The following is a 10,367-nucleotide window of genomic DNA, read 5'->3' on the forward strand; positions in this document are numbered from 1 at the left end:
AAAGGCAAAGAAGACTACAAATTTCAAGCGTAATGGTGCCAATTTTAAATCTGGTGAATGCTATCATTGTCACAAAGTTGGTCACTATGCGCGTGATTGTAGAATTCTCAAATCCGAAAAGAAGAAAGAAAAGATAGATAAAAATAAAAAAGATGATCTTGTGACAATGGTCACAGAAGCATTTGTAGCAGAAGATCAAGTGGAATGGTGGATAAATACTGGCGCAACTCGTCACATATCAGGTAACCTAAATTCTTTCAAGACTTATAAATTAGTAGGGGACGGTAAAATTGTATATATGGAAAACTCCTCCTCTACTAAAGTTGTGGGAAAAGGAATTGTTGAACTGAAGTTTACTTCCGAAAAGATAGTTATATTAATGGACGTATTGCATGTTCCTGATATTCGAAAGAACTTGGTGTCAGGTACGCTTCTTTCGAAGCATGGTTTTAAAATGGTTTTTGAGGCAAATATGTTTATTTTATCTAAAAATGACATGTTTGTTAGAAAAGGTTATGTTGCAAATGAAATGTTTAAACTCAATATTGAAAATGAAAATATTTCTGCTTATCTTGTAGAGTCTCTGGACTTATGGCATGAACGTCTGGGATATGTAAATTTTAAATCTATTAAACTTATGGTGAATAATGGATTAATCAAATATTGTGGAAAGAATCATACTACTAAGTGTCTTACTTGTAGTAAATGCAAGATTACGAAGAAGCCCTCTAAGACAGTTGAAAGGACTTCCACACTTTTGCAATTAATCCACACTGATATTTGTGAGATGGATTATTTGTCATGTCATGGAAAGAGGTATTTTATCACTTTTATTGATGACTACTCAAGATATACTTATGTATTTCCATTGAAAACAAAAGATGAAACATTTGAGACTTTTAAAACATATAAAGCAGAAGTTGAAAATTAATTGAGTGTGAAAATTAAATCAATTAGGTCTGATAGAGGTGGAGAGTACTTAAAGTCAGATTTTATTGATTTTTGTGAGAGAGAAGACATTGAAAAAAAATTGACCATTTCCTATACACCACAACAAAATGGTGTAGCAGAAAGAAAAAATAGGACTTTCATAGAAATGGTTAATTCTATGCTTTATGGATCTGGTATATCTGAAAATTTGCAGATTGAAGCCTTGCTTTCAGCATGTCATATTTTGAATAGAATTACTTCCAGAAATCATGATTCATCTCCATATGAACTTTGGAATAATCGAAAATCAAATATAAATTATTTTAAAGTATGGGTTTGCTTGACTCATATTCGATTACCAAATTAACATTTAACCAAGATTGGCTATAGAGGAGTAGATTGTGTGTTTATTGGTTATTCATAAACCAGTAAGGCTTATAGATTTTAAAATTTTAAGACCCCAAGTCCTCACATAATTATTGAATCTTTACATGCTAACTTTTTTTAGCATATATATCCCAAGAAAAAGATTCTTTTGAACAAGATTCAAGTTCTTCTATTTCTCCTCTTAAAAGAAAAATAGTTGAGCCATTGGAAGAAATTCAACCAAGGCGTAGTTCAAGATTAGTCAAATCAAAAGACTTTGGACTTGATTTTCAAGCTTATTTGGTTGAAACGGATCCTGAAAGTTATGCTGAAACTACGTCTTCACATGATGCTCCATTTTGGCGTGAAGTCATTGATGATAAAATGCATTCTATATTATCTAATAATACATGGATATTGTCAGATCTTCCTCTTGGATGTAAATCAATTAGTTGTCGATGGATTTTTAGGAAGAAAATAAAATCCGATGGTACTTTAGATAAGTACAAAGCCCATTTGGTAGCTAAAGGATTTACTCAATTGAAAGATATTGATTATTTTGATACTTTTGCACCTATAGCTCGGATGACCTCTATTCGTCTCTTGATTGCTCTAGCAGCAATTCATGGTCTTGTGATTCATCAGATGGATGTGAAAACTGCATTCCTGACTGGAGATCTAGGAGAAGAAGTCTACATGAAACAACCAGAAGGATTTGTCAATCCTGGTCAAGAACGTAAAGTTTGTAAACTTCTTAAATCTCTTTATGGATTAAAACAAGCTCCAAAACAATGGCATGATAAATTTAGAAAAGTTATGATTTCTAATGGCTACTTAATCAATGGTGGAGATATCTGCATATTTAGTAAATTTCAAGAAAATTCTGGTGTTATAATATGTCTTTATGTAGATGACATGTTGATCTTTGGAACTGATATCGAAAGAGTCAAAGAAACAAAATATTTTCTTGCTTCTCAGTTTGAAATGAAAGATCTTAGAGAAGCTGATATAATTTTAGGCATCAAAATTATAAGCTCGGCAAGTGGTTTGACTCTTACTCAATCAAGTTCTATTGAGAAGGTTCTAAATAGGTTTGTTTATTTTGACGACTAGCATGCTCCTACAACATTTGGTCCTAGCATCAAACTAGTACGAAACTCTGGTGATATTCTTGATCAATTGACATATTCTCAGATTGTTGGGAGTCTTATGTATGCCATGCATTGTACCAGGCCAGATATTGATTATGCAGTAGGAACTTTGAGAAAGTTTACTGGTAGCCCTGGAGTTGAGCATTGGAATGCCTTAATTTGTGTTTTAAGGTATCTGAAGGGTACAGTTAATGTTGGCCTGCATTATTCTACCTTTTTAGTAGTTCTTGAAGGCTATAGTGATGCTACTTGGAATTCTGATCCGAATGACTCTAAATCTATTACTGCTTGAATTTTCACTTTGGCTGGAGCAGCAATATCTTGGAGATCAAAGAAGCAGACATGTATTACTCACTCAACCATGGAGTTAGAATTTATCGCTATGTCTTCTGCTGGAGAAGAAGTTGATTGGCTGCGGAGTACGCTGATAGATATTCCAATATGGGGTAATCCAATACCACCTTTGACTATATATTGTGATAATAAAGCTTTTATATTTTAGGCTTCAAGTGATTGTTACAATGGCAAGTCAAGACAAGTTCGTCCCAAACATAATCATGTGAGAATATTATTGGAAGATGGCATAATATCGCTTCAATATATGAAGTCCAAACTCAATTTAGCAGATTCTTTGTCTAAAGGGTTAGGCAAGAAATTGGTGATACAAACTTGTAATGGGATGGAAATAAAGCCTGTTGTAGGTTGATTGTACTTTATGGTAAACCTACCTAATGATGTAATCTTAGGTTCAAAGGAAAAAACAAGTAAAGTTACAATTGTGAAACGCATCGATAAAATTTTCTTTTTCCTTAGAGAGTGAGTAGATGTGCATAAGTTGAGATTTTTTCTCTTGATAAATCTATAAGACCGATATCGGTTGGAGTAAATAATAACACTCTTGATAGATTTGAAAGTATTCCTACAAAAGAAAAGAATGAGATTATATTCTCTTATCAAGTCTATACATCGATTTCGGTTGGAGTGTGTAGGAACACTCTTGATAGATTTACTAATACTTTGTTGTAAAGGAGGATGAGATTAATTTCTCTTAATGAAATTTATAGACTACTTAGTCGGAGTATGCAAATTTACTCTTGATGAATTCACCGCACTAAGTGCGAAGTGGAGGTCGCTTCAATAAGATTTTAATAGGAAAATCTTAAAGCACTTAGCTAAAAGGATTGGGGACACATGGCCGTAAGGTGTCAAAGGATTTTGATTTTCACCGAAACATAGCAATATGCGTGGAGTATTTTTCTACATCATTCAATGAACCACTTAGTTCAAGATTTGTTCACTAAGTAGTCAATGATTTAGAAAGTCTTCACTAGCTAATGGTTCAAGTCTAAAAGACACCATTATTGATGCATGTTGCTAGATTAATGTTTCAAAAGAATTTTGTTTCTTAAAGATAAAATTTCTTGAAACAAGTGGGGGATTGTTATTAATGAAGTTTATGTTTCAATCAATTTTTTGGAACAAGTGCATCGGTTAAAATTTTTTTATGTTTCAACTAATATTAAAACAAATGCATTTTGAGTTATAAACAAAATGAATGTGAAATTACAATTGAAACAAATGCATCTTGAGTTAAAAATGCATTAACAATTGTAAATTCATTTACGTTTTAGGTTCTTGAAACTTGAAAGAAAGATAATTTTTGTTCATGAACCTATTAACTATTGCTTAATTAATACTTTTCACTTGCATGGAAATTTTACCCTATAAATAGTGTTTCTTTTGTTTGGAAAAGACAAGCACTCAAAACTACTTTTCCCTTGAAAAACACTTGAGAGACATTGATCAAATAGTGAAATCACCAATTCAAGAATAGAAGAGCAACATTCTTGAATACTACTTGTTTTGTGGCTTAGTTGAATCCCGAAGATAGAGTTGTCACTAGTTCTTCCATTTGCTCGTGGGAGAGACTCCAACTATCTTCAAGAAGCGTATTATCGTGCCTCTAAGCCAAGAAAGTTTTATTTTGAATTTCTAGTACAATTATCATTATTGTTCTAACATAATGTATGTCTATACAAGTTAGGGAACTCTAAGGGTGATGCGTAGCGTAGCCATGGATTAGCATACGTAAATAAATTTATCATGCATGCCATCGATCTTTATGAAGGATAAAGATCGTTGTATTGATTGAGCACTCGAGGCACCATTCTTAAGCGCCTAATATATCGAAGTCATGTGAGCATGACTTTGATTCAGCATAACAAGCGAGGTCTAATTGACCTAGACGTGTAGTCACGGAGCGAAACTACACTATAAGCACAAATCACAATGGTAGTATGTTGTAAGGGCAATGTTGACAAAGGTCAAGGGCTTAAGATACCGCGTAAGTACAAGGAAAGTGTCCGATGCCAAGCGAGGGACTAATATGTCTATAGCCAACTTTGAGTATGCACATATATATAAGACCAACATATGTAATGCATACCATAGGCTATTTGTGTACCATTGATATAGGTACTTATTATGCTTCAAACTTTAATTTGTACTTAAGGAAAAGGGTTAATGTATATTAGAGAAACATGTAACTTTTAATCTTTTCAACGACCAAATTTCTGTACTCTTAGTGTTTGGCCTCCCGTTTCATTGCCGATACTTTTTTTTTTCTATTCGGTATTCGATATCTCTTTTGGAGCTTGTTGCTTTTTTTCATACACATAAGTGTACGTGATCGTATGAGTAATAAAGGAGATATTATTATACCCACAGGTATTAAACGAATTGAAATTGTACTTTAATTTTTTATGTGAGCTATTCATTAGATGAATAATAATAAAGAGTGATTTGTGTGTTTTGAATTTAAACAAAAGCAGTTGTAAATAAGGAAGAAGAGACTTTATGAGTTTACAAGGCAAAAAATTAAAAAAATAATAAAAGAAATAAACTAAATCTTGTTCTTGAGCTTTGCTCTGCCTAACATGGGAGGAGGCTTATATAGAGTTTAGAAACCCTTAGAACGTAAAAAAATCAATCCAATTGAATTAAGATAAATCTCGATTTTCGCCACAATCCAAAAACGAAGCTGTGGTGCAAAGAATAAGTGAAAATCCAGACAATTGCTCAAAGTTGCGCCACTCCTTGCTTTAGGGGGTGTGGCGCAAGCTGCAATTTTCTACAGAAAAAGTAAAAGTCGCGCCACTACTTACTTTGCAGCAGTGGCGCAAGGCCTCCCTCCATTTGCCATTTTTCGCTCGTTTTGTTTTGGGACGCGTTGCAACGTTGATTCTTCTTTGGTTCTGTTTTGATTCTTGTTTAAGCTCCAAATACTTCAATACACTCCTATATAATAAGCAAATTATAAAACATGTATAAATCACATCATTTAAGCTCAAGACAACACCAAAAATAGAACAAATATGATGCGAAAGATTGATAAAATAATGTAGTTTTGGACCTAGTATCAAAGCCCAACTAATTCAAATTCGTGTCGTATAGAACTCGGTAAAATCGCTTCCTATCAAGAATATTTTAATATTCAAAACTCGAAATTAAAATCTCTAATTAAGAGATAATACTTCTAATAGTCGCTAGAGTCGATTTTCTCACTTCTATTCCCTACGTTATGCGATATTTATATTTAAAAATAATTTTATTTTAGATTTTGATTTTGCTATTGGAAGAATAATTTATATGCACACAACTACGATAGTAAGAAGACAAAATTTACAAGTTTCCACCTCACAACAAATTTATTCAACCCTTATGCTTATGGTTATTAATTTATACAAAATTAAGAATATTTTTCCAATAAAATCTTTCATTTTCACGTAATATATGAGGATGAGTTTTAATCCAATAAACTATATATTGTCTTTCTTGTCCTATGCTATGCTTCGAAATATTTATATATGTGATTGTTTACTACTTATTAAAATGGGGTTGGTAAAGGTACATTTTGATGTTTTCTTTTTCTTTTTTGTTAAAAAAAAATTATTTCCTTTCCAATTGGGGGTTCACATTTTTCATGTGTGACACGTCATTCTACTAATAGTATTTTGTAGAATCTAAGTAATACTAGCTACGAGCACGGGCTCAATATTTATATTAAATTAATATTATAATAATAATTAAATTATAAATATTATTTATTAATTCATTTTAAAAGAATTATTTTTATTTTTTTTTTTAAGAAAATAATTACTCAAGTCTCAATGTAAGTGACACAATGCTTAAATAGTCATAATAATTAATTAGGAGTGACATAGTAAAATCAGATTAGAACAACGAAACAGACATGTCTTAAATGACTTATAATAATTAATTAGAAGTGATATAACAAAATTATTATACAAAAATAGTTGTGGAAAAAAATTAAATGAGCCTCATATAAAACGTCAAGTCACTACAAAAAAAATCGCGCTTAGCAACAGCCCTATAACGTTGCTAATCAACATATATCCATTGCTAAAGCAATTTAGAGGCGGATCAGCAACGGAATTTGTGTCGTGGCTATATCGCGCGTTGCTAACGATTTAGCAACAGAAAAAATAAAATTCGTTGCAAGATTTGCAACGTCTTAGAGACGACATATATCCGTTGCCATTTTAGCAACGAATAGATTCGTTGTTATATTTATAAATGTCGTTACTAATTTCATGTAGTATTTCGTCGTTTTGATTATTTCGTGACCGAATATTTCATTGCTAGTTCGTCGCTAAAAAATTTGTTATTTAGTCCTCAATTTTTGTGACCAAAAATTATGTTCCTCAATCCATTGTAAATATTTTTTCTTTGGCAATGATTAAATTTGTCACTAAATCTGTCGTCATTACTTTTCTTCCAATACCTTTTTATTTGTATTTTAAATATTAAAAGCATATTATAAAATTCTTAAAATACCCAACATTCATATAAAAAAGCCAAATATATAGATAGCAAATTCTTATAATATCCAACATTCATATAAAAGAAGCCACATATATAAATAGCAAAAATCTAAACATCCTCAATGCCAAACATAGCAACATGTAAAAACACAAGTATGTCCAAAACATCCTCAATACCTACATCCATCAAGTGTAATTTCTTGTTGCACAATTTTAAACGTTTCAACAAAATAGATCATAAAAAATCAATGCACTAATTATCAAAAGTATCACAACTGATCAAGTTCATTGCAATCATCATCTAAGGAATCAAGATCGTCCAAAGTAGCAGCCGGAGGTTTCACAATTGATGGTGAAGAAACCAACTTTTGTACCTCCTCAATGACAATAAGAATAAATTAATTTTTACGTACGGGAATTAATCGCTTCACAAACTCATCCAAATCTGAATCTGCAGCTGGTACCGATTCATGTGAAGCTGAAGATGAAGTCTTTCCACAAGAAACACAAAGAGTTTGCCCATAATAGCCTTTGGCTTCAGATCCAAGACCAAATACTCTTCGCTTCTTTTCTCCTCCGGCAGCTTGGTAATATGCTTCAATTTGATCAATAACAGATTCTGATAATGTTTTTTCTCGCAATATTTCTTCAAATCTTTCCTATAATAGTGGAAGTGAAATTATAACGGATTGTACTTACAAATGATTAGATACGAAAAACTACTTTAAACTAAAAAATAAGAATTAAGTAAACTACTACAATAAAATTTAGTCTTACATGGACGATTCGGGAACGTTCATCAATGAAAGATTTTTCATCATGACCATGTGTGTGAACATGCAAATGTAACTCACTTGGTGTCGGATCTCGACCCATTTCAGCAGCCTGTCAAAAAGAAATATTGAGCATAGTACTACAACAAAACTGCTGGAACATTTTATGTAAGCCTGAAATGTTTCTAAAATCATTATTCAATTGGAACATAGTTGGTCATCAAGTAAATATTATTAGTTGCACGGTCAGAACTATGTTAGCCAGTTTCATATTTCTTACTAAGCAATCACTGGAAAGAGATTGCTTTATTTCATTTCATCAAAGTCACTGTGAACATATGTTAATGAACATTTGGGAAATTTCCAGCATCAGATTCCAATGTCAAGGTTATATGAGATGAACACCAATCACACAAAACAGACAAGTAATTTCCTTAAGAAATTCATTTGTAAAAGCACAGTTTACAGTAATTCTACCAAATACATCTCGAAGAACATGTAAATATACGAATCCTCAGTAATACACCACTCTGCGACATATAAGCACATTTTACACCGCAGAATTTCAGGTTACAAAACAACAACAAAACACAACATACAAAATACTACGGGGAGACAAAAACAGTAAAGAGTGATCACATTTTTTGGACTATTTTAAAGTAAAAAAGTAGAATACGTCTAATAACCACAAAGTCCTAAGAAGTAATAGACAGGAAGCGGGAACTACAGTATAGTCATTTAAGCTTAGAACAATGCAACAATACAATATAGTCGTCTTTCATAAAAGAAAAAATCAATACAATATAGTCCCCCCCCCCTAATTGCAATTAACCATTCACACACTTGGTTTGCAACAAGAAAACACCACCAGCCCCAAAATAAATAGACGTACACATACACAGATTCACACACATATTAACACACGCAAATGAAAATTTAGAACCTAAATTATATTTATCTGCAGAAACGCAACAACAACATAACCCTGAACTAAGTTTAGACAGTCTCACAACAAATTACAGTTTAATGCTTGAAATATGTACTTACAAGTCTCTTTCGGTACTCTTCAATTGAGATAGATCATCTCGTGTGAGTTCCAGCAACGACTTCTTTGCCACCACGATGATTCTGCGCATTTATTTTTGACTTTTCAACACACTTTGAATCTGCCCAAAGTCGCTGCCAGCTTTTCCAGACATCTTCAGGTATAAAATCTTGCCTAATCCCTTTCTCTTTGATTTTAGCAATAAAATTTCTATACACAGTTGCCGCCTTACTCTGCCAATGTTTCTTTACTGCAGCATCACTAATGGAAGAATCCCAATAGAAATATTTTTGAAGTAAATTTCCAGAATAACACATTAATAACGTATTTATAAAAGTGACTACACTTTAAAAACTCAATTATGATGAGCATATATACCTTGAATTTTTCAAAATAGTCATCCTTTATATCACATGAGACACCTTTCCAATTGACTCCATTGTGATCAAGTTCACTTTTGAAAGACTCGTGTATGCTATTAGAGCATGCTTTAGAAGGTTGCAATCTATATCAATGTGATGACATTATTTAGAGGTCTATTATAAATAAAAAATAAAAAATAATGATAATAAATAAAAAAAATAGACTAACCCTGCAGAAGTTATAGTAACAAGGCTCCGCACATGGCTCCTACTGGAATTACCTTCTCCATTTATGTTGGTACGAGATACGTCCTCACCTACCTGGTTGGTTTGTGAAGACGTACCTACAGCTGTTGGGTTGCTCTGATTTGGAGTAGTGGGAGACGTACTACCATGATTAGAAGTTGGAGCACCTACGCCACCAGGTGTTTGAGGCGCGACTGTAGGAGTGGGAATAGTAGGCATTTTTGAAGTAAGAACGGGAATATTACTTCTAGCTGCTGACTTTCCCGCACGCCTATACTTCCTCGACATGTACCTCTACCTTGAGTCATATCTATTAAAAAAAATTATACTTGTTAAAGTGGAAATAAGTTGTAAATTTTGCACAAGAAGTCACAACAACATACACCATTATAATTTTGAAATCCTATCCAACAAAATACCTCACAACAACATACCTCACTGTTATTCTAGAATCCCATGTAACACTGGATACTCACAACAAGAACCAATAATAAATCAAGAACCACCAACATAATAAGAACCACCAAAATACTCACAACAAGAACCACCAACAGATCAAGAATCACCAATAAAACCATCAAAATGATACAAAATACTCCCATTGTAATTCTTCCCACAAAAATTCTTAAATCAAGAACCAACGACCGAAC

General features: G+C 32.6%; 1 pseudogene; it reads right to left on the bottom strand.

Moving 5' to 3' along the window:
- Nucleotides 1-7,544: 7,544 nt before the first annotated feature.
- Nucleotides 7,545-10,005, bottom strand: LOC107872122 (annotated as a pseudogene).
- Nucleotides 10,006-10,367: the final 362 nt, after the last annotated feature.

The sequence above is a fragment of the Capsicum annuum genome, chromosome 5 (assembly GCF_002878395.1).
Source record: "Capsicum annuum cultivar UCD-10X-F1 chromosome 5, UCD10Xv1.1, whole genome shotgun sequence".
Classification (NCBI taxonomy): Eukaryota; Viridiplantae; Streptophyta; class Magnoliopsida; order Solanales; family Solanaceae; genus Capsicum; species Capsicum annuum.